The following is a 23,152-nucleotide window of genomic DNA, read 5'->3' on the forward strand; positions in this document are numbered from 1 at the left end:
CTGCTGAGCAAAGGGCGGTCTGTGCTGTGGGAATGCAGCCTTGCGAGCCCTCTGAAGGACGTACTGCACCCTGGTGTAGGAGACTCGAGCTTTTAGGATACGAGAAAGCCAGAAGGCCATGTTGTCTGACGTTTTCTTCCATAGGAGAAGCTGTTTTCTCTTCTCAGTGTGTCTGTCGCCTGAGCCGTCCCCCCACCAAACGCTCTTTGGTGCATTCCCTCTCTTGTCTCCCGTGCCCTGCAGGGTTACATTGGACCTGGCAAGGAGCAAGTGCTCAAAGTCTGTTACCTGCCAGGAGTGCCTGGAGTCTTCTGCAGGGCTTTGCAGATTCAAGTGGGTCACCTGGAACCAGCAAGCATCACCCTGAGAGGAGAAGGGACCCTTCCCAGGATCTGCTTGGACCTGCCCAGGAACATCAGCGGTGAGCACTGCCTCTCTGCTCCGCAGGAAGGTCCCCTGGCTTTTTCCCCATGTCATATGCCCACAGGGCAGCTCACCCCCACCCCCACTGAGCCTGGAGGTTTCAGGGCTGTCAGAGCAACACTCAACCCTCGGGTTGCTTCCTGAGTCTCTAGTAGGTGAGTCCATGTGGGCTTTGCCCCAGGAACCACCCTGCAGAGCTTGCCAGCATATCTGTCGGAGGCCTGGGAAGGTGGCGGCTGGGCAGAAAAGCTTGGGGAAGGTGTAACGCGGGCTGGCAGGGATGTTGGCAGGGTTGGATTTGCCATGGCGTTGCAGGGGATGGGATGCTCCTCTGTAGAGGGGAAGGTGGGTGGTAGTGAACGTCAGGATTCAGAGAGGAGCAGCAGCATCCACTTCCCATAGATTGCTCAAGGAGTTTGTTTCTGGGAGAGGCCAGCATCAGGGGAGTGGGGCTTCCCAGCTTAAGTGGGATTGGCACGGCGTCCACGCTTCTATTTGTGGATCTCTTCTTCCTCCAGGAAATGCAAAATATGAGAAGGTCCTCAAAGAGGCCAAAGAAAAGATGGCAAAGGACAGCCAGCGAGCTGAAGCAGTTGCTTTGGGGGAGGCTGCGGCCGCGGAGCCACCCAGGGACGATGCGGACACCGCGGTGAGAAGCCCCATTTGGCATGTGCCACCCTGCCCCTGTGTCACTCGAGCCCTGGGCACCCCGCAGCAGGCTTCCTGGGGCCCTGCTGGCACTTGGGACCTCCCTGCCCGCACCTGGCCACGACCATGTGTCAGCTCAGCGTTGCCCCAGGGGCTGCCCAGCTCTGGCTGTTGTCCCTCCAGCAGATGCACCAGCTCCCCGACTGCCTCAGGGAGAGCTCCTGAAGGCCGTGCTCAAGTGACTGAGTTCCTGGCACTTTGAAGGAGCTGCGGGTCGTGGCTGAGGGGTTTGTTGCTCACGACCCAGCTTACCAGCAGCAGCCTGACTGCGCCCTGGGGCTGTGCTGTCAGCGGTCATCTCCAAGAGGCGTCAGCTTTCTCGTGGTTCCCTTTCCAAGAGAGCTGCTGTCCAAGCTGCTCTGGCACTGGTTGGGGGCAGGCAAATACTCGGAGCTCTGGAAGGTTCCTGGCTTGTCTGGCTGTCTGTCTGGCCAGATCAGCTTTTGTGACAGTGACTGGGCAGGCGAAGGTGCTGGAGTTCGTTTCCCTTGAGATCAGGTCTTGCCTAAGGGAGCAGGAGGTGTCACAGACGCTGAGCAGCGAGGCAGAGGGACTCCATCGCCCCTCTCAACAAGATCAGGGTGGGATCCTCTCTCAGAGACAAGCCTGTGCCTTGGGCAGGACCTTTGCTAACCAGCCGCTCTCTTTCCTTTCCTCAGTGGGACACGCAGCTGCAGCTGCAGATGGAGCAGTTGCTGATAGAGGAACATGCCCTGGAGCAGCAGAAAGCTCTCAGCTCCGGTCCCCCAGAGGAAGTGGCCTTTGACCAGCGTGCTCGTCGGAGGCTTCTCAAGTTAGTAGAGACTCCAGGTGCCCCAAGGGTGACACCCAGCAGTGCACCCCTGCTCCCGAGAGCTCCTGGTGTCTGCAGAGCTGGCAGTAGCTGGGCACTGCAGAAAGGGTCTGACCCTGGTAGCTCTGACGTGCTCCCTGTGAGCAGCCGAGTGTCCTCACTTCATAGTGCCACCCTGGGGTGCTCAGCTCCCCACAGATGCTGGGTTCTGCTCTTAGTGCTGAGGGGGTGCAGTGCAGACCATCCAAGCCCCTCCAGACAGCACAGACACCGTCCCTGCTGACCAGCTCTGAAAGAGGCAGCTCAAAGCTGGCATCTTTGTTCCAACTGACAGGCCACGCTAAGCAAAGCCAGCAGGGAATCGCACGGGCTGAGAAACCCTAAAGCAGGGGGTGTAGATGCTGGTGGGACCGTAGGGCTTGCCTGGGTGCCTTGGTCCTTCCCTCTGCTCCTTCCTGATGAGGCAGGGGCACGGTAGGCTCCGGTTCAGGAAGAAAATGCTCTGCAAAACAGACCACTTATGCGCTTTCCCGAGTGGGATTGCTCTGGAAAAGGAGCTGCCCTTGAACGCTGTAGGTGTCGATTCCTGCCTTTCCCGGGGCTGCTCTGGGGACAGACCTGGCTGCAGAGCAGGGAAGATTGCCTGTGCAGGCAAATCTCATTGCAAGGTCCTGAAGCGATTTCAGGCTTGGGCTGTACACCAGGTTAGCAGTTCCACTGAGGCCAGTGGAGGTCTGGTGGACTTAGCCACAGTGGCTCTTTGTAGCCGAGGAGCTGCGACCAGTTAAACACAATTTTATGTTGAGGTCCCGTTGGTAGCTGATAAAACCTAGGACCTGCACCCTCCGTGACTTACCAAAGTGTTACTACCAGGTGGTCAGGCCTTGGCTTTCACAGGCTTGAGCTGGGTTTTTACAGCAGCAAATACCCACTTTATTTGTGTCTTCTGTCCACCTGGAAATGTAGCCGAGCTGTGGTTTAAGGAATGTCTCTATTCCTTTCAGAGTTCAGCTGCCTGAGTACATCCTGGACTTTGGCTGTGTCATTCCTGGTACCGTCCGCACACACCTTGTGAAGATCACCAACCCCGGGCGGTTGCCTGTGTCCTTCCTCGCCGATAGACGTGTCTTGTGTGGCACAGGTAACCAGTGCTGGAGGGACTTCCCGTGGGCTTGACAGATGAGCTTAAGTCACTGGGTGTGTGGGGGGGTTGAGTGCCTGTTTGTACAGCTTTTTTCTTCCTGACTGCCCCCTGCTCGGTGCTTTAGAGCCTGAATTCTCCTGGCCAGCAGTGCCCAGAGACCTGGTCTGCCTGGGACTGCCCTGACACCTCATTTCAGGGACTAGGTGGGCTGATCACCTTGGTCACCTCTCATCATCTTCTGCTCTTGGCTACCATGAGTGACAGCCGAGGTTTTGTGCTCTCTGTGGGCTCATGTTGCAAACGGACGGGACCCTTTGTGGTTTGGAAGTGCTTTGTTTAGACTTCATGATGTCATAGCCCTTCAGTTGAGCCTTTATTGAGAAAAGAGCCTGTGAGATCCTCTGGTGTATCAAAACAGGCTTCCACGACAGGCCCTGAGGCAAGGCTGTGTCCCATCAAACGGTGACTTGCTGTGTCTGAGGGGTGGTCAGGTGTCTTCTCTAAGTTGTTGTCCAGGGAACACCGCAGCATGGGGGAACCTTCGTTGGAAATTCTCCTTTGGGGAGGTCTGTGCCTCCTTCCCTGAGATGCCCAAGGAAGGAATTGCTGAAGCTCAGCTGATGGGTTTCATTTTTACCATGTGGACCTTGGATTCTGGCTGCAAAAACGCTTTCTCCTTGGGCGGTGACAAGGGAGAAAGAGCAGCAGGCTTCTCCGGGGATACAAGGGGGTCTTTCGCAGAGCTGCCAGCCAGGACACCCGCGTGGCCTTAACGTGCTTGTGACACACAAGCGGCATGAGATGTATCTCAGCTGCTTTATTTTCATCTGTTCAAGGTTTCAGCGTGGATCTGGACCATGTGAAGTGCCTGCCCTGCTGCAGGACTAAGACATTCAGAGTGCGCTTTGACCCACAAAGCGCCAACCTGCCACTGGGAGAGGCGGACGTGCTCCTGCCCATCAAGGTACCACCTTTTGGGGCAGGCAGCAGGCTGGACACAGCCGCAGATGTCACCTGGTCTCTCAGCTGGATGTTCTGTCCTTCACTAGGTAGCAGGTGGCCCCACGTTCCATGTCCGCCTCCGTGCCGACGTGACTGTGCCGTCCCTCTGCCTCTCCAGGGACAGGCTGGAGTTCTCCGCTGTCCAGTGTGGGCAGTGCCGGGAAGAAACTGTCCAGCTCCACAATCAGCTCCAGGTCCCCTGTCAATGGTTCGTCACCGTGCACGAGCCTGTTAAGGTAAAGCACAGACAACGTGTGACACGTAACTTCTTGGTTGGGTTTTCTTTGCCTCTCTTGCCCTTTCTGCCCCCGTGGCTGCCTGGGCGCTTGGACTACAGCTGGGCTGAGGAAGCTTCTGAGGGTACGGAGCAAGGCTGCTTCGCCTGGACCTGTTCGTTAGCTGATGCTTCACTTCTCTGCCATCTTCACCCATTCCTCCTCCTCTGAGGACAGTGCCTCCCCATCTGCCTGCCCTGCCTACACATCTTTGCTCCCATTTATGGTGCCACCAGGTTATGGTGGCCACGTCTGGTTTGGACGTGGGTGCTCTCTGCACCGTAACAGTATCTCAGAGCACGGCAGGAACCAAGAGTCTGTCCCCACAAAGGCCACCTCACACGCCTGGTTTCTGTGCCCAGGTGGACAAATGCTTGTCAGCGAGCATGCGTCGGAAGCTGCTGCAGGAGTTGGAAGCCAAGCCCCGTGTCTTTGAGGCACTGCCCTCGGCCGGAACCCTCGCTCCCGGACAGCGATGCAACATGCGAGTCAGGTTTTCACCCGTGGAAGAGGTGAGATTGGCAGGTGTCACCCCGCGGAGGTCTGGCAGGGCAGTGTGGAAATGAGAGCCCAGCGCAGGGGATGAGGTCTGGCCTCCGCATGGAGCTTTCTGCCAGCCCCGTACCCACTGTGCCCCAGTTTCCCCTGTAGCGCGCACTTCTGAGAAGCGCTTTGGAATCCCCACGGGGAGTTGCACAGGGAGCATCCAGGCTCGGCGGTGTGGCTCCCTCTCGGCACGTGGAGGAGATCCACCTGTTTCCCCTCATCTTCCACCTGGTGTGGGCATATCTGCAGGCTGCAACGCCCCGGCGCAGAGCAGCTGGCATGCTCGCAGGGGACAACCCTGGAAGGGCCAACCTGGGCTAATCCTGCTGCCGGTACCAGCAGACAAAACAGCCGCCAGACACCTTCCTGGGCACGGCGGGACTGTCACCTGTAGCGGTACGCTGCCAGCAGTCCCTGTGGCTCTGGCCCAACCTGCCTGCGTGTTCCCACGCGGTCTGGGAGTCAGCTTAAGCGATGGAGCATTCCCAAAGGCAGTTTGCATGTGGCCACAGTGACTTGGAAGCTGGCAGTGTGTGACAGCATGGACACAAGTGCTTCCATGCCTGGGAACAGTCCCAGGGACGGTAGAATTGCTAGTAGGGATGCAACCAGCTTGTGTTGGGCTTTGGCCAGAGCCAAACGCTGAGCAGAGAAGATGACCCTTATTTCTAGCCAGCGGGAGCTCATCTGCCTCTTGCGTGGCTGGTGTTTGCCTGATGCAGCAGTGCCGCAGCTGTGTCTGGGCAGCGTAACCCCGAGGACCTTTCTCACGAGCACTGCGCTCCCTCGTGACTGGGTGAAAACGTGTGACAGACTGTTTCAGATCTGACACCAAACAGCCAGTTACACCTCACCCAGGATCCATCCCAGTTACCCGGAGCCAGCATGCAGGTGCTGCAGCCTCTGCTATAATTAAATACCTGTTTTCCATTCACCTTAGAGGTACTGATGACACCGCTGACCTTGGGGCAAGGGTTGAATTCCAGGCCCTTGTCACCTGGGACTTAGTGCAGGACCTTTCTGTGCTTCTCTCTTTTCAGAAGTCCTACAGAAGGAGGCTGAAGATTAACATTTGCCAGAGCAGCCAGCACCTCCAGCTGCAGGTCTCGGGACAAGGTCTGGAGCCGCAGCTGGAGTTCAGCCCCCCAGTGCTTGAGCTGGGACCGGTGCTGCCATACAGCCGTGGGGCGGAGGGGACAGTGGTGGTGAAGAACCCGTGTGAGTTTCCCATCGAGTTTTACTCGCTGGAGTTTGACCAGCAGTACCTTGAGGAGGAGCAGGTGAGCGGGAAGGTCTGGTCCCCGTGTGCGTGCTGCCGTAGCTTCACAGCGCTGTGGTGGCATTCCCGGGCTTGCGCCAGGGAGATGGAGGCAGTCCCCAGGGCACAGCCTGGCGGCACTTGAGGGGCAGCCAGCTCTGCTGGCAGGCGGAGGGGGGTGCTTGGGTAGTCCGTGTTGGGAGGAAGGCATGAGGGAGAAGACTGGTTGGCTGGGCAGTGTGTTCGTGTGGTCAAGAAACCCCTCCTGTACGTGGTTTCTGTTCCCTCCGCGCACAGGTCCTGCGCATGCTGAAGGACTACGACAGCCGCAACACCTTGTTGCTGCCTCTGCGTGGCCCGGGTGAGAAGCTGCCCCCAGAGGTGCTGGAGTACTCTCAGGACCAGAAGAGGCTGCAGGATGATCAAGCAAAGCCCAAGACCGGGGACCCAGCGGACCAGGACAAGGGTGAGGGTTTGGCATGGTCTGTCCTGAGTGTGGACACAGCAGGGAGTCCAGGCTGCGTACCCTGAGTTCTCCATGACCTCATTCTCCACGGAAAGCCCGTGCTTTTAGCAGCCGCCTGTTCCCCAGCTTGGTGGAGGAATTGCCAGGTGAAAACCTGTGGCTTGTGAGACGCATCCTCTCGCAGCCCTGAGTGCAGCTAAAGCAAGCTCATATCTTACTGCCACACACTGGGGAAATCATCAGGGTGTCCCCTTGTGTCCCTCAGCCGCAAAGAGCAGGCTCAGATGAGTTCTTCAGCCTGTAGGACCAAGTCTAATCTAACGAGCTGGTTTAGATTTGTTCCTTCGCGGCAACACAAGCACAAGCTCAGAATACCCCTGGACAGGCTCCTCGGTGCCTTGGGAGTCTCCCTCCTTAGGAGATTTTTGCTTTTGCTTGTGGCCCTGCAAAGTGGGAATGGCCAAGAGCAGGTTGCCATTCCTTCCCCACGTCCTTCCTCCTCGGCCAGCTCTGAAGGTGCCTGGCACCTGTCAGATGGGGGCAGAAAGCACTCCGCTGGGGTTGTTTGCAGCACCTCACCCCGTAGCTCGGTCGTTCCCCCCTCCCTTTTCGATGAAAGCCAGTCCAACAGGGTGAATTCAGAATCCGAATGTGGGGAAGAGGAGGAGGAAGGTGTTAAGGAAAGACGCGGGACGGCTGGTAACCCGAAGCTCTTCACCTATTTTGTCCATTGTAGCAAAAGAGCCCCAGTGGTGGACTTCAGTGCCACCTCCATTGCTTCACTGCAGCCTGGTGCCATCTCCCTCGGGACTGTTCCCAATGCCCAGTTGCACCTGTCACCCCCCTTAGGCACCAGGACCCGGGACCAAACTCCCATGAGGACCGTGGGGAGGGTTCATGGAAGATGTGGCCTGGGCCTCTTGGGTGTTGCCAGATGCTCTTTCCTCCTCCTGCCACCCCACTTACTGTGCTCTGAACAGGCCCCTTCACCAGCAGCTGGATCTGCGCGAGCCTCGAGGACAGGCACGATGAGATCTGGGCTGTGACATTGGTTTCAGCAGTCTCCTCTCGCAGGATCTGAGGGGATGGGGAGGGCGATCAGGGTCACAGGGAGGCAGGAGGCTGACTTTTCTACCTGGTTCTACACAGCAGAGCACCAGCAGAGCACCAGCAGCAGCAAGGAGGCTGCGGGAGAGCTGGCCGACAGCCCTGTCCATAGGGCCATCGCCCGCCACCTGGGCATCGATATCCCTGCAGAAGGGCGCACAGGCGGAAACCGCAGAGGGATCGTCATCATCGTCCATGGGGCACCTCGGACAGGTACGTGAGCTGTTGGCTGCAAGGAGAGCGGGAAGCAGGAGAGACTTATCCTGGTGGGCCGTGGTGCTTGGTCGGCCAGTTGAAGCGAAGCGAGGCAAGCCACAGCTCTGCTGGTCCGTGAAACAGTCCCAGGCCTTTGCCTAGCTGGTGCCAGTGGTGTGGCTCATCTTGTGTCCGTATAGCTAGGCTCTTGTCCCCCCAGACGGGGTGGCCACGTCCCTCTTGCTGCATGGGACCACATTGCCTAGTGCCCGTGTTTCCTCATGGGAGCAGCCCCTAGCCCGTGCTGACCCCCAGACTGTGCCCAGCTGGCACCCACCAGCACAGGGTAGCGAACGGTGGTGGTGGGAACAGGGCTCGAAACAATGTCCTGGCCCAGGGCTGAGGTCACACCACAAGGGACAGAGTCCTGGGCTGAACCGGAGGTGGAGGCGATCCACCTGCCTCTGGAGTTCAGCGCTTCTGACCGTGCTGAAGCTGCCTCCCTCGTGGTGTCCCCTAAAGGGACATGTGCTTTCTGACTGTCCTTGAAACCTGCAAAGCCTCTGGGGGGGCTTTCCAGAGCCTGTCACTGAGAATGCTTCACCTGCAAATGTCACCAAGCCGCCTTCCTCTCTCTCTCAAGGAAAGACAGCGGCAGCGGTCGCCCTGTCCAAATATTACGGCGCTGCCTGCTTGTCCATCGACGCCGTGGTGACAGAAGCCATCTCTGACGGGAGCAGCGCGGCAGGGCTCCGTGCCCGGGAGCTGTGCGTCAGGGCTGCCGCTGAGCAGAGCCACAAGGAGACAGAGGATGAGGGTAAGGAGGAACACTGGGCGCAGAGCGGCGCTTTGGAAACCCACCACGGCCACCTGCTTCTGCTTGCTCCAGAGGAGTTTGGCAGCCCTTGGGTCTCTTGGGGAGCACGGGTGCAAGCGTGTAGAAATGCAGAGCCATTTCATAACACAGCTCGGGTGATTAAGCAGCTCTGTTTTGAGGGGTCAGACAAAGGCATTTTTACTGCCTCTGGGCTTCTTGACACACGTCCCTTTTTCTGGGAGTGGTGAAGCACACCCGTACCTTTCTCAGAGCTTTATAAAAACATTTTCTCAGAGCTGAATCCAGCTTGCTCCCTGTGGCCATCAGGCAGAACTGCTGCCCACTTGAACAAGGAATAACCCTCTGAAGTGGCTCATTAAGCTCTAGGTGACTGACTGTGAGTGTAGCTTCACAGACATGAGAGGAAGGGAAGAATAACCTCCTGGAGGAATTTTGGATGAGACTCACTGCAGATGAGCTCTTTTTCTCTGGAAATGTATTTTTTTTCCCCCTATACTGACACTGCCAGGTTGCGGAGCTGGCGCGTGCTGTGCTGTGCTCCATGTGAGACTGGAGACTTTGGGGAAACTTTCTTGGGCAGTTGTTGCCCTGAGCTCTGCAGGGTGAGGCCAGACGCTGGCCTTGGCGGGGGACGTTTTACATTGCTCAGCTTTGAACCTGGGTGGTTGGGAGCTGGTGGAAGGGAAAAGGCTCTGGGTGCCGGGTGGGGTTATCCCAGGCAGAGGGTTTAGCTTCCGTGGAGATGGGTGATGCCGCTGGGGCAGGGCTGCCCGTTACAGTCTCCACGGGAGAAGGCAGGATGGGTGCAAGGTAGGAAAATGATGGTGCTGGGGGACGAATCTTTGGCTTGATCCATAGGGGAGCTGCTGTGCAAAGTGTCACCTGTGTGCATGTTTATTAAGGAGGGACACGGGGCTGTGCACGACAAACTCTCTGGCTTTTCCGTCCTCTCTCAGCTTTATCGTGCTAGTAAGGGAAGCAGGGCAGGAGCTGCTTCTGGAGAGCAGCGCTGCTAGTGCCCAGCAGGCTGGGGGACAAGTGCTGTGTCCCTGCCAGGGGTGGAAGGTGCCCGCTTGCTCCCCGCAGCACCCATCGCCAGCCCCGCTGAGCCATCTGTCCCCTCTGCAGGTCACAATGCAGATGTCTCTCTCAGCGTGCAGTGCCACGCCAAGGCCGGGCACAGCTCAGTGCTGCGCCAGTCCAGCTCTGGGGAGGACGGCAGCCTGCAGTCCCCGAGTTCCCAAAGGCCGGTGAGCACTGCAGCAAGCAAGAGCAAGGCGGATGGCCGTGCATCCCAATCCCGGGAACAGCATCGAAGGGATTCGACAAGCTGCCAGGTGAAGCGTGATCTGCGCTGGTTAATGCCTGGGTCCTTTCTGTTGCCTCTGAGAAGCGAAGGGGCTGCTTAGAGTGGGGGCTGGTGTGTGGGTGTGTGGTGCAGAGCGCCAGCTGGGCATGCTTGGGGTGGGAACAAACCCCTGTGCTCTGGCAGAAATCTCGACTGGGCCTCAACAGTTTGTTGGCAAAGTGCAGTCCTGGCTAATGTGGCCGCAGGCAGTGGGCAAAGCTGCGGGATGCTGCGCTGGGGGCTTGCAAGCCACGGGATGTGTCCTCCAGGGTTGTCCCCTGGAGCTGCTGGCCTGCAGGGTTGGTTCGAGCCTCCCGCTAGTGGAAAACCCTGGCTGCAAGCCCAGCAGTTGGAACTGTTCAGGGGTTACCCAAGTGGTTTACTTTTCTTGTGGCGTTCAACATTGCAGGGCTCCTCCATTTCTCATCTCCACCCTCCCCTTCCCTGCGTCCCTGCGCAGCAACGGCTGAGCATCGGTGGCAGCACAGAGGGAGGGCTGGGCTGTCTGAGCTGCGTGCTGCCCGAGGACTTGCTGGTGGCCATCCTCTCCGAAAGGCTCCAGGTACGTGGGTGGGGTGGGGGCAGATGCTGCGTTCCTGCTCCAGAGAGACAGGCAGCGAGGCAGTTTGGAGAGGAGGTCTGTATCTGCTCTCAGAGGAGCCCCGAGCTGCACGCAGGGATCCTTGGGGGAAGCTGCAGATGCCCCAAGGTGGCAGAACGTGGGGAAAGATCAGAGCTCGTCTGGGCTGATGCGCTGGACACAACGATGGCTGGTGTCCTTTGACATCTGCTGACAGTGGACATTTACTGACTGGCTGAGAGCCCCGTGTGTGCCACAGCTGACTAGAAAAGCTGTTCCTTTTCAACTTTATTCGCAGCTGAGTGACTGCTACCAGGGCGTGGTGTTTGATGGCCTGGAAACCCTCTTTGCGCACAACATGGCATCTGCTCTCCTCTGCCTGCTCAAAGCTGTTGGAAATCGGCCTCACATCTACGTCGTGAACCTGTTCCAGGATTATGTGTCCTTTAAAGCCAGGGAGACAGCTGCAAAAGAGCAGGAAGGTGAGACTTTTCATCTCCGCACCTCTCAAATCTTCCCTGTCAAGCACTCAGCCTTATCTGTGTGTATCTGGGTTACCAGCAGAGCTTGTAAGAAGTGGTCTTATTAATCCTTCCACCTTCTGCCTGGGTGTAGCCAGCGCTCAGCTCACAGTTGCTTAAAATGCAGCAGAGCAGAGCTGAGGCTGGGAAGACTTCCCTTGGTCTCTACCGTGAAAGCCTGGGCACAAGTGCCAGCTGTTGTGGCTCAGTACCGAAGCAGCAGCAGCAGCTGCCTGCCACGCTGGTGCGCAGGAGCCAGGCAAGGCGCGGGAACTCGCCGTGAACTGTTGACAGTTCAGGGGCTGATCTGAATTTTGGAGCAGGGCTGTGAGCTCCCCAGCATCTCCTGGCAGGATGATCGGCTGGCTCGGGACACAGCTGTGAATCCTGGCAGCTCACCCCCAACAGCAAGCTCTGCTAATGGTTTCTCCTCTGGCCTTGGCTGAAGGACGGGAGCAGGAAGAAGCTGCCCGCAGGGAGAGAGAACGTCTCTGGGAGATGGACGAGGATGAGTATGATGCCCTCAGTGCGGAGCAGAAAATTCAGCTTCATAACAAGATACGCCAAGTCCAGCGCGAGAGGAGGCAGAGGTCTGTGCGCCTGTAACTCCCCAGGAGGGTGCCCCTGCAGGGTTTTCCTGCTCCGGAGACCTCGGTTGAGCTCAGAGGGGTCACGGGGCGAAGGCCCGAAAGTGTCTGTTCCAAGCGGGCAGTTCCACCCTCCAGGTTCCCAGCAGAGGAAGGCCCTTCCTCCCGGGAGAGAACATCTTCTCTCCAGCTGAGCGGAGAGCCCGCGGGTTTAGACGGTGGCTGCCGGGACCTGGGCTCTGGGCTTGCCTGACGGCTGCTCTTAGAAGTGTCTCTAAGTTAATTACGTTGGTTCTCATCTTCACCCCCCTTCTTCCCCACACCAGAGGGGTTGTGGTGTGGCTTGGTGTGAGGCGCAGCTGTGCTGGCTTGGTTTAGATGCCAGTCCTGCCGTAGGGGAAGTCCTTGCTGATCTCCTAGGTTTTTCCTTCCTGAGCGACACTGGCCATAGAAGCCGGTGGCTCTTGGGCTCACCCTCAGCTGCAGCAGCAGGTCAGCCTGGGAGAAGCTCTGATCCAGCAAAGCAGCCCAGGAGGGGAGGCCGCAGGGGTTGAGGAGGATGCACAGGCTAAGTCTGAAACTGGGAGGGGGACCTGTTTAAAGCGAGCGTGTGTTTCCGCACTTCGTTCAGCCCAGGCTGACCTTACGAAGCAAGGCTGAGGTTTGGCTGGCCCTGGAGGTCCCCTCCCACCTCTCCTCACATGGGATATTCCCAGCCTCCCCAGGCTGAGGGAGGTCCACAGAGATGGCCTAACGGTTCTGCCTGGCCTCAGGGTCAGGGAACGAAGTGCAGGACCAGCTGGGATGGCGGCAAGCCCAGGCTTCTGGTGGTGACTCTCGGGCATGTTTTCTGTTTGGCTTGCTGAAGGGAGATGGAGCAGCTAGCTCGAGAGCTGGAGGAAAAGCGTCGGCAGGAGCTGGAACGCTTGAAGGAGGAAGAGCTGAAGAATTCTGAGCAGGGGAAGAGAAAGGCTGGAAAAGACCAAGAGAATGCTTTGAGGAGGAAAAGCTGGCCTGGTGGCAAGCAGGTGCGTGGTTGTTTACAGAAATGACTGAAAGCCCTGGGGACCTTCCTACGGAGCTGCGCCGTGCCCCAGGGAGCCCCACGCAGTGCTGGGGACGAGCACCTGTCAGGAGCAACATGTGGGGCTGTGCTGGGAAACAACCACCGGGGTCTGATCGTGCTGCTGCTGCACCGGGGTGTCTTCCCATGGGTTTGCTGCTAGAGCTGCTCTACTAAGATCATGCCGCCTTTGAGTCCTGGCTTCATGTAACTCCACATACTGACTACTGAAGCCCTAGGTAGTTTTAGTCCAGCGTTTCTTCCCACTCTGCCTGTGACTTACACCTGTGAGCCATGATCTGTCTGGGATGTGGGGTCTTTTCCTACATGTCTGGCAGGAGATGCCCCCAGGCCTTAGGTATTCATTAGCAGGCAGACTTTGCAAAGGATCAGCCAGCCACAGGGATGCTCAGCGCACCAGAAATGAACCCAGAGGACTGCACGGGAGTAAGGAGGTGTCTTAAGTTCTCTGCTTGGGTTGGGAACCTGTTCTGTTCCTCAGCTGGTTTGCAGGACTCCTCATCAGTCTGACACTGAAGAGTTTGGTTTGTTGAGCTAAACTGGGTACCAGCTATGTTCTGAACTGGGATTTGTAGGGTGCCTAGCACAGGTCTCGAGCGAGGTTTGGGGTGCTATTGTAAAGATCATTGCTGCCCTACAGCACCTGAGTCAGTGCTTTGAAATGCTCACTGCTTTTTTTGCTCTTCCTGCCCAGGGCATGAACAGTCCCACCAGCAACACCAACACATCCAACAGCCGGAGGTCGGAGGTCGCCAAGGGGGTGGTCAAGACACGATCTGTAAGGAAGCACCCGGGCTCTGTTGCACGTTGCACAAAGGAAGATGAGCAAAAGCAGAGCAAGGTCACCCTGATGGATGCCCACCTGGCAGCGGCTGCACACCCCACAGACCTGGAAGAGGGGGAAACCAAAAATGAGGCCCAGAGTGACAGCGAGAACTTAGCCCTGAGGTTTAATATCTACGAGACGTCGCAGAAGGATGTTGCGCATATTTTGTCATCCTGGGACAGGGTTCAGGGTATCCTGCTGTTCCCCCTGAACCACGAGGACGCACGGCACCCAGCAGAAGAGCAGCCCCAGCACACATCCAGCCCCAGGAGCCGGAGGGACAGAGAGAAGGAGCATCAGGGGAGGCTGGAGAAAGAGCATCTGGCAGAAATGAAGGCTCTTGAGGATGCCAGAATACCTCAGCTGGAAGGGGAAGGTGCAAAAGGGTCAGCCAGAGGCCAGGGTGTCGGGGTGCCCTGCTTGGACATCCAGGTGCTGGGCTCAGAAGATGTGACTAGGAAGATCCTGGAGAGCAGCGAGCTGCCAGCGGCAGAGCAGGTAAAGCCCTGTGAGGCTCGGAGGCTGAGCCTGCCGTGCTCCTGGGCCCCGGTGCATCGTGTCCCACCAGGTGACAATGGCACAGAGCCTTGTCCGGGCCACCGATGATGTTCTACAATGGCTCCGCAGCAGCCCCATGGCTGCGGGAGGTTCTCACCATCCCTCAGGTGGGTGGGAAGCAGGAGTGCTCTCTGTACAAGCATCCCGTCTGTTGAGAGAATTTCCCAGCCTGGAAATCATTGCAAATGGTCCCAGGGCAGGGCAGCTCAGGTTTCCTTCAGCTGAGTCACTGCAGGGAGAGGTTTCTCTCTAGGTCCCACTTGTAGGTCCTGGCACTGCTCTGGAGCCTGCCCACTCCACTGGGCATGAAGAAGCACGGTGCCCGATATAAATAAACCCCCACCACATTGCCGAAAGCTCCGTGCCTTTAAGGAGTGAGTGTGAGGATGAAGGTGACAGGAGTACAAACAGGGTTTTCTCTTACGCTTTAGGTCCTGGATAGCCTTGGACTGGGTCCCTCCGGGCTTCCCATCCCCCCTACTGCTTTCTACTCCGTGATCCACTACCCGGCAGAGCGGATGGCCCCTGCAGCAGAAGCCCTCAAGCACTTTGTCTTTGTTGTGCCAGAAGGCGCCACTGCAGAAGAAGACAAGAATGCTGCCGTAAGTCTCGTGGATGCCCCCGTTGTGCCCGAAGTGAAGGTGCCAGGGCAGGGGGGTGGGTGGGGAAGGATCACTGTGATGTCTGTAAGATGAGAATAACGGTTTAAAAAAACACCTCAAACCCTCGCCTTGCCTTGAGGTCCTGGGCAAGGAGAGTGTTGTAGGCAAAACTAGACCTGATGAGGAAGACCAAGTCCCTGGGCAGATGTGGTTGTTTATTTAGTGCTTCCCCTAATTGTTAACAAACCCACAGCTTGCTTTCCAGGAGGGGGATGTCTCGGGGCAGGTCTCACCTCTCTGTTTTCTCCCTCCCCTTGTGGCTCAGACCCCAGAGGAGCAGGTCGCCCCTGTGAGGAGCCAGTCGAGTGAGGAGAAAGCTGCGGGCAGCTGGGAGGCTGCGAGGGAGAAGCAGAGCTCCGGTCAGGGCAGGAGATGTCTCCAGGGGCTGGACAGGGAAGCACCCGTATCTTCTCCTGGGGCGCACCAAAGCGGCGAGGACATGGTCCCATCCCCGCCGAGACATGTCAGGTGAGCTGAGGGCTGAGGAGATCGCTCTGCTCCATGGCCACCCTGTCAAGTGAGGTCTGTCATCCCCAGCTCCTCAGGGCCCCTCTGTTGGTGCCTCCGTGGGATGGCGAGTCCACAGCCCTCCTCCTCGTCTTGTTTGCTCATTAGCCGTGTCTGAAGCCCTCTCTTTAACTGCCAGGCTGAGCAGCTGCCGGTGGATAGTGCCTGCCCGCGGTGAGGTGGAACTGAAGGTCCACTTCAGCTCCACGGTGCTGGGCCAGTTTGAGCAGACGCTGCGTTTCGAGATCCTGGGGACAAAGCGACTGTACCAGCTGCCCTGCAGGGGCACCTGCCTGTACCCCACCATCAGCCAAGACCCACGGTAAGGCTTGCCCCTGGGAGCCTCCCACGCTGCTCCCCCCTGGGCTCAGAGCCAGGGCTGCCCCTTGTACCCCGGTGACCTTCTGGCTCGGGCAGAGCGTGCTGCCTGAGCCGCCCAGCATCTTGTCCCATGCCTGGAGCTGGGAGTACTGGTACCACAGCCACCAGTAAGGGTTACGGCTTTCTGACCAGGTTTTCTACTTGGAGCATCTCACAGCTCTTCATTCCCTGTTTTCTCTGCCCAGGCTGGTGTTTCCCCACCGAAGGAAGAGCAAGGCAGACGACGACATTGTCTTCAAGCAGTATGTCACGGAGACGGGTGTCTTCCACTTTGGACCGCTGCTGTGTGGGAAGTCAAGAAACTGGTACGTGCTTCCCGCCCTGAGCGAGCATCCTGATGCGCTGCCTGCGCAGCATGGGACGTTGGGATGGCACCTCCAGGGCCTCGTGCTGTCACGGACACGTCTGGGGACGAGCCGTCCCAGAGGCACAATTCAGGGCAGGCCCAGGTGGAGACCTGCCTGGGAGATGCAGGGGGCTGAAGGGCCACAGATGTGTGAACTTGAGCAGATGATGGGCAAGTGAGTCCTGGAGGAGCAGGGGAGAGACGGAGCTGATCTTCCTCCCCGGTGGGTGCCTTGGTGGCCAGAGCCATGTGCTGCTTCCAGCCTGAAGGTCACTTGGAGCAGCTTGTGTCTCCCCGCCACATCTCAGCTTCGCCACCTAAGAAATGAACTTTATGGTGTTTTTTAAAAGTGCTTTGAGCTCTACAGGTGGACTGAACAAGCAATTATTTTGCTGATGGTTTTATAAAACATTCATCCGTTTGTAATATTAGTAAGGCCTTATGATTCGACCTGCCGATATGGGGGCGTGGGGGATCTGCAGAGGAATGAAAATGGAAATTGTTTCCCCGTCCTCAATGCTGGACAAAGTCTGCCGGAAAAAGTTGCCATTGTAGCTGCTGGCGCATTTCTATTTTTAACATAGCTTTTTTTTTAAATATTAGAAATTAAGTTCTCCTCTTCATGGGAGCTCTGGAGAGCCAGTGGTATTTTGACAACCCAAGCAAATGAAATCAAAACAGTTCAAAACCCAAAAGAGGATCTTTAGCCAGGCTGCTGCATGGCCTTGGGTTTCTGTTTGTGCTTTTTAACCCTTTAACTCCCAAATCTGCTCCATACCCGAGGGAAGGGACGTTTTTTAAATTCAGCATTCCTCTTGGGAATGAATCCTCTCTATTTCCTTCCCTCAGACTTTGAGCTAACCTGTGAAATACAAGGCAATCTCGTGACTGTTTTGGAAGACAAAAGCTAAACTATTTTTAAAAGCTCTTTCCAAGAGCATTTCTTTGTACCCTGCAGGGAAGGAAACCCAACAAAGAAAGGGGGAGAACCCACGTGCCTGCAGTACCTCTGTTTTTCCAGGCATCTTTGAATTTCTAATTTGTAAAATGCTCTTTAAGTGGCCTGTGCATCATCACGCGTCTGGGCTGGAGGCACCAAGTACAGGGGTGGACATCAAAGTAACGCAAGGATGGACACACATAGCATCCAGTGTGCCCCTGAAAATGATGCTTTTTCTTGGCCTGCTTGTTGGTACATGGTCTTGCAGTGCAGCCTCCCGCTGCCAGGACATGGCGCTTTCCTTGGTGTGGGATGAAGGCGACGGTCTCCTCTGCAGCCTTTTCCCCTTTTGTGGACAGGTACAAGGCACTGGACTGTCCCAGCAACTGTGAGACGATAACCATCCTCAACGTCACCCCCTTGGAAGTAGAGGCGCGTTTCTCCTTTGAGCGCGATCTCAAGGCGGACACGTTCCTTGTAGAACCTCCCAGCCTGAGGCTGAAACCGAACGAGAAGCAGGTAGGGGACAGCAGGTAGGGCAGGCACTGGTGTAAGTGCCCAGGAGCCATTCCTCCTGCTCACTGAGTGCTCTTCTGTATTTCTTGTTTCGGGGACGGGGCTAGAAGCTGAGCATTTGGGCGTACCCCACTTCAGCTGGTCTGGTGGAAGACAAGCTCGTCTGCCGCGTTAAGGAGAACCCAGAGCCGGTGGTCTTCCCCCTGTGCTGCCAGGGGGTGAAGGTGGAGCTGAGGGTCAGCCCCAAGCACGTGCATTTCAACAGGCTGCTTCTGCACAGGTCAGTCATCCCACGGCCCCTCTGCTGGGGACGGGTGCTGTCGGTGAGCTCCCCTTCAGCCTCTCTGGCTGGCTGCATGGCCCTTCAGGCTGGATGTTGGGCTGGCGTCCCTCTTTCTGCCAGCAGTTCCCGGTCTCTTGCTCACCGTTCCTTGCTGGCTTGGTTCTCCCAGGACAGCCGCAAGCTCTGTAGCCCCCAGCAACGTGGTGCAATGGGCATCTTGATTCATTTGTATCTCGTCTGCTGGTTCGGAGAGCAGTGCAGTTGCTCCTCCTTATGTCCCTTCTGTTGGATACACCGTTAGCACCCAGCCCTTCCCCAGGACCTCACCTCTGAGACTTGTGACACAGAGAAAACATTTAACTAATGTTATGGATACTATAAATACTGGATGTGTATAGATAAAGATAGATATATAAACTAATGCATAGGGCTGCTCCAAGATGCATTCAGTTGCAAGGCCTATCCTGACCATCGAGCAGCTGGTGCAGGGTGTCTTTCTGCCTCTGCAGGGAGGACAGCAAGACCCTGGTCCTGCAAAACAGCACCCTGCTGCCTGTGGCCTGGCAGCTCTGTGGGCTGGAAAACCTGGGCGAGGACTTCTCCGTGTCACAACGCGAGGGCATCGTGGCTCCGCGCACGGAGTTTGACGTGCATCTGTATTTCAAGCCCACAAAGGCTCTCAACATTGAGAAGAAGATCCGACTGGAGGTGAGGGGGGGACTGTGCCCTCCCTGGCAGGGCAACGAGATCTTCGGGGTGGAGGCTGTGCTTGAAGGGTTCCCTGCAAAGAGGGGGACAAAGGATGAGCCTTCCTGAGGTTCCTTTCTACCCGCATCGCCGGGGGGGCAGGCCCTTAGCAGCAAGGAACTTGCTCTTATAGCTGAGCTTCAGGGGGCATGTGTGCTGCTGGGCCAGGAAGAGCTGCACCTGAGGGACACAAGGCTGCTGTGACCCCAACTTCTGCTGCCTCAGCCTGGGTTCACCAGAGCACATGGTGCATCCCTGAGCATCTGCGTCAGCCCAGACAACCAGGCGCTGTGTCCTGAGCGCACGTTACAGCCACCTTGCCGCTGTGCGTGGTTGAATGCTGCTGTTTGGTTGTCCAGACCTCGGCGTGCTCCCTGCGCCCATGCTGGAGCCTGTCCGGGGCTCTTAACGGAGAGCAACAAGCTGTCACCCTGGGGTTTTGTTCCCCGTGGTTTGGGGGCTGCACTTCAGTGAGGATGCTGGGTGATTGAAGAGGAGAGGGTTGACGGTCAATGCCACCTGCTCTGGGACACCTCACAATTCTTGAGGTTGTTTTTCCATCGCTGTGTCTCCCCGGGTGCTTCCGCGGCAGCACTCCCTGCTGAAGGAGTGCCGAGCTGGGCTGGTAGGGCTTCTTACTGCAGCAGCATCTCGCTGGGTCAGCCCGTGAGATGAGCAGGTTGGGAGAGTTTGGGAATCCACAAGTGCTTGTCAAGCAGGGGAGGCCATGGTGGAAGCAGCCAGCAGAGACAAGGACTCGTACGTTGTCTACCAAAAGAATTTAAGAGAACGGTCTAAGCAGTGTTCGTTTCTCGCTGCCTCAGGTTTCAGATGCAGAAAACATCCTGGGGATTGTCCAGACTGAAAATATCCTCATTTCTGCAGAGGGCTATGACGTTGCTCCAATCATCAGCATTCCTAAAGGTCAGTGGATGCCCCAAAACAAAGCAGTCTGGGTGTGTTGCCTTGCCTTGGCAGGTGAGCAACCAAAGCGCTTGGGATGGGGTAGCATGCAAGCGTGGCCCAGTCACATAAAGCGCGTATCCTGCAAGTTGAGTGGAGTGAAGGGCTGTCAGGGCACAGCCAGCCTCGAGTCTCTCGCCCCTGAGCTTTGCAGTGTGCAGGTTGGTCTGGGGGCTTAGAAACAACAGCGATGTGAGCGAGCAATTGGCAGCTCCTGAGGGCTCAGCAGGGCACACAAAGTTGTCGGATCAGTGCTTGGAAGCAAGAAGACAGAAACGCAGCTCCTCACCTGCTAAACCCTGCAGATACCCTCCGAGTAAGAAGAGCAAGGGCAGCAAAGTAGCTAAAGAAAATTTCCAAGAATGGAGACTTGCTGAGAAGGGTTTTGGGCTGCCTGAGAACTCCAAGTGTCATAGAACAGTTTGGGTTGGAAAGGACCTCAAAGATTGTCTTGTCCCAACCCCCCTGCCATGGGCAGGAACACCTTCCACTAGTCCAGGTTGCCCCAAGCCCCGTCCAACCTGGCCTTGAATGGGGCAGCCACAGCTGCTCGGGCAGCCTCTGCCAGTGCCTCGCCACCCTCACAGTGAAGAATTTCTTCCCAACAGCTAATGTAATTCTCCCCTCCAGTTCAAAGCCATTGCCCCCTGTCCTGTCACTACAGCCCCCCCGGAAACACCTGTCCCCACCTTTCTTATAAGCCCCATTTCAGTATTGAGAGGCCAATTGAAATTGGCCTGGAAGTGTTGAAATATCTGTCTTGTCACTTGGTGTGGTCTGTAGCAGCTCACTAATACTCCCCGTTTCTTGCCTGGCTCTGCGGGTTTTCTGCAGGTGCAGGTGGCACCGTGGATTTTGGAGTCCTGAAAGTCCTGGATGATGCAAAGCAAGTGCTGACTCTGAGGAACAAGGGGAAGTACGAGATTGCGTACAGGTGGGTCCAGCTGCCTGGTCTGTGAACGCGTGGTGCCACCATCTGCCCAGGCCTGCCTTCTCCTCCTGCCCATGGCTAGAACTGCTTCCCGTGCTGGCTGCCTCGTGGTCTGGTTAAATAAAAAGCCCGGGCTCCCTAATCTCAAAGACTTTAAGGGAGAATGCAGCCCCACACCAGCAGTCCTTCACAGCTGAGCAGGAACCAGAAGGAGAGGCCCTGAAATTGAAGCCACTCACTGCTGAGATCCATTGCCTTCCTCTGAGGGGCAGCTCCTTTCTCTTTATGACTCTTTAAAGGAGGGGATGAGAAAATTGGGTGTCGAGGTTAGTTTGCAACACTCATGATGGTCTGCACTCTGTCAAGATCTGAGATTCCCCAAGCAGAGCTGGACTCATTCCCTTTTAATTTTTTTATGGTCTTATGTCAAGTCCTGGCTGTGCTGGTGGCACTTGTACTTTTAACTGCAGAGGTCTTTGTTCCTTCCCTTTCTCCCCAGTTTCCAGCTGAAAGCTGCAGGCACCACCATACCAGACCTGGCAAGCCACTTCACTATCCAGCCGCAGAAGGGCCTGCTGGCTGCCTCCGGGCGCCCTGTGCAGGTCCAGGTGTTCTTCCACCCCAAGACGGAAGTGAATATCGAGGACAAACCCATCCTGCACTACCAGGTGAGCTGCCCCAGCCAGGCAGTGGTGGCACAGCACGTCTTGGGAGCGTGAGCAGGACAGGTGCCTTCTGGAAGGAGGGCTTTAGCTGGGTAATTCTCGTAGGTGACAGCAATGTCTCAGAAAACATTTGTGATGCTTCCTAAGCGGAGCTGAAAGTCTGGCTCCGGAGGAGGCGTTGAAACAGGGAGGATGAGCTGGTGGGGACCTGGGGTGGGATCAGGGAACAGAGTCAGAGGCTGGCCTCTTTGCTGGTTTTACCAAGCCCTCCTCTGGCTGCAGGTGATGGAGCCCAGCATCTGCGGAGGAGGCGAGACCGTCGCCGTCATCCCAGTGAGGGTGTCGGCGAAAGCTGTGTTCAGCAAGTACAGCATTCACCCCGCCTCGCTCATCAACTTCGGTGCCATGGTGAAGGGCAGCAGGAAAACCTGCACCTTCATGCTGGAGAACAAAGGCAGCCTTGACTTTAAATTCCTCATCTACCGAGCAGACCAGGACGCATCCCGATTGCAAGAGAAAAGGTGAGAGAAGACCTGCACCACCTGCCCTGCCTGAGGAGGCACGACAGCATGGCTGGTGTGTGACAGGCAGCCCAGACACCTGGGTTATTGTCCAGTTCACGTCACCTGCTTGTGAACAGGGAGTGGAAAAATGCCTCAGTGTCCCCGTGTGTCGGGCAAAGCTGGTGATACAGCTGAGCTGTCCGTAAGCTGCAGGAGGTGCCGCCGGGGGCTGCGAGGGGCAGGGAGGCTTTCCTCGGTGGGGAGGGGAAGGTCAGCTTTGGCTTCAGAGAAGACGGGGTGGGGGCTCAGCATGATGGATGTTTCTGCTTTCTCCTCTTAGTGGATGTCAAATGAAATCTGCCCACTCTGGCAAGAGTGAGAACTTACACCAAAGGACTTCCTCAGCCAAGAAAAGCAAGCGCTCGCTGCAGAAGGTTGCCAGCCCCTTCATGCAGGTGGGTGGCTCCCGCTCCCCAAGACACACTGCTGTGGGTGCTGTGGGAGGACGCTGATGGGGACTCATCACCGTGGGATGGGACATGGTCTGCACGATGGAGGTCCGTCATCTCCCAGCCACAAGCAGAGGCAGGAGCTGCTCAGTTGCACTGACAGTCCCGTGCTCCGGCTCAGACTTGGAGTTGTGGGGTCAAGAGAGAGGAGCAGGTCCCGTGTTTGGTGGCTGCTAGCCAAAATAGGTCTGTGAATACCACAGATGTGGGCACGTTCCTGTTTGAAGTCCCACTCCATAGATACCAGCTGACCTTGTGTTTTCGTCTTCCCAGTCCCCTCTCTTCCCTCCCGTCACTTCTCACAGTTATTTCTGCTCTCCTGTTTTACCCCTGAGGCTGGAGGATCCCAGCTAGCACCTTCACCTTTTACACCCAAACTCCTTCCTGTGTGCCAGCCAGGACAGGCCTGCAGCTCCTCCTGGCTTGTCCCTCTCCTCCTGGCTTGTCCCTCTCCTCCTGGCTTGCTTGTTCCTCTCCTCCTGGCTTGTCCCTCTCGTCCTGGGGCTGCCTCTGGGCCGTGCAGTCATCCCTCCCTGCCCTGGGACTGGGGGCTCGGCCTGGCTGGAGGTTGAGGAGTGGCGTACTCCTTGCTGGGGATGCTCAAGGCTGGGCTGCTGGACATCAGCCTTCTCCTGGGACTCTTTCTGCAGGCTCGCATCACTCTAGGCATGTTCACGGTGTACCCTGGCTTTGGTTCCATCCCTCCTGGGGGCCAGCAGATGATCACGGTGGATTGCTCTGCGGAATCACTGGGGACGTGCGAGGAGCACCTGCGCATCGATATCAGTGACAGAGACCCCCAGGACAATCCCCTCGGCATCCCCTATACCCTGCTGGCTGAGTCCTGCCTCCCAGGTACGCCCCGTCCACAGGTTCCCGCAGCCAGACCTGCTGCTGGTCAGCACCTGAACTTACTGCTTGGTTAGAGAGGCGCCCTGAC

The 23,152-nt window shown here is 57.1% G+C and overlaps 1 pseudogene; it reads left to right on the forward strand.

Moving 5' to 3' along the window:
* LOC130159639 (hydrocephalus-inducing protein homolog) overlaps positions 1-23,152 on the forward strand; it is a 109,078-nt pseudogene that overhangs the window by 79,201 nt on the left and 6,725 nt on the right.

This window comes from Falco biarmicus, chromosome 16, assembly GCF_023638135.1.
Source record: "Falco biarmicus isolate bFalBia1 chromosome 16, bFalBia1.pri, whole genome shotgun sequence".
NCBI classification, from domain to species: Eukaryota; Metazoa; Chordata; class Aves; order Falconiformes; family Falconidae; genus Falco; species Falco biarmicus.